Below are 1,707 nucleotides of genomic sequence, written 5' to 3'. Positions count from 1 at the left end.
TATAAATAAAGTTAATAAGTTACTATTAGTGTCGACAAAAATGTAGTCTCTGGGGTTATAAAAGTTGACAGTCCTGATGGCCTGTGGGAAGAAGCTCCGTCTCATCCTCTCCGTTTTCACAGCGTGACAGCGGAGGCGTTTGCCTGATCGTAGCATCTGGAACAGTCCGTTACTGGGGTGGCAGGGGTCCCTCATGATCTTGCTTGCTCTGGATCTGCACCTCCTGATGTATAGGTCCTGCAGGGGGGCGAGTGTAGTTCCCATGGTTGCGTTCTGCCGAACGCACTACTCTCTGCAGGGCCATCCTGTCCTGGGCAGAGCTGTTCCCAAACCAGACTGTAATGTTGCCACTAGCAGGAGAATCGTGCAGGTGAATGAGTGGGTGTGATCGGAAGATCAAAAGGTGTAGGAAAATAACTGCAGTTGCTGGTACAAATCGAAGGTATCACAAAATGCTGGAGTAACTTAGCAGGTCAGGCAGCATCTTGGGAGAGAAGGAATGGGTGACGTTTCGGGTCGAGACCCTTCTTCAGACAGAAGATCAAGAGGTAGTGGTTTAAAACATTGGTCCATAAGAATGTCGGCACAGCGGTAGAGTTGCTGCCTTACAGCGCCAGAAGCCCAGGTTCGATCCTCACTAAGGGTGCTGTCTGTATGGAGTTTGTATGTTCTCCCCCGTGACCGGGTGGGTTTTTCTCCGGGTGCTCCGGTTTCCTCCCACACTCCAAAGACGTGCAGGTTTGTAGGTTAATTTGGCTAGGTGTAAATGTAAAAATTGGCCCTAGTGCGTATGACAAGTGTTGGTGTACACAGGGACATCGCTGATTGTGGTGGGCTGTTTCTGCACTGTATCTCCAAAGTCTAAACATCATCCTGCAGCTAGTGGGGGAACTCAGTAGAATTAATTAAAAAGATGAATTATGTTTTTAGAGACAGTTGTGGAGTTATGGGAATTGTACAGGAGAGGAGCAGAGGGCAGCAAAGATCTGCATTGATAGTCAATTTATTTGTCACATACACATAAATGCGCAGTGAAATGAAAAATTACCCACAGTCCAACAATAGGACCAATAAGCAATAAAAAAATAAGCAATAACACGCACAATCACAACCAACATAAAACAAAAAAAAAGTCTCCTCCAGTCCCCTCCTCACTGTGATGGAAGGCCAGAATGTCTTTTCTCTTCCCCTGCCGTCTTCTCCCACGGTCAGGCTGTTGACGTTGCCACGTCGGGGCGGTCGTGGCTCCTGACATTGGAGCCCCATCCCACTGGATGGCAGAGGGGCTGAGGGGTCTGCTCCTACTTTATCTTCTTGTGTACACCTTCGCCAGAGTCAACCTATAACTGTAGCAACGAGGCTCCTAACGAGAACAACAAAACACTTTAACTTCCCCCTCACTTTCCCACACTGACCTTTCTGTCCTCCATTGTCAGTGAGGCCCAGCACAAATTAGAGGAACAGCACCTTTATATTTCACTTGGGCAGCTTTCCAGCCTGAAGAAGAGTCTCAACCCGATACGGGTATGGGGAGGAAGGCAGGAACGGGGTACTGATTGAGAATGATCAGCCATGATCACATTGAATGGCGGTGCTGGCTCGAAGGGCCGAATGGCCTCCTCCTGCACCTATTGTCTATGGTCCTTCTCTCTGGAGATGCTGCCTGTCCTCGCTGAGTTACACCAGCAAGCATTTTGTGTCTCTCTC

This window comes from Rhinoraja longicauda, chromosome 40 (assembly GCF_053455715.1).
Source record: "Rhinoraja longicauda isolate Sanriku21f chromosome 40, sRhiLon1.1, whole genome shotgun sequence".
In the NCBI taxonomy this organism is placed as follows: domain Eukaryota; kingdom Metazoa; phylum Chordata; class Chondrichthyes; order Rajiformes; family Arhynchobatidae; genus Rhinoraja; species Rhinoraja longicauda.
This window is presented reverse-complemented; position numbering follows the sequence as displayed.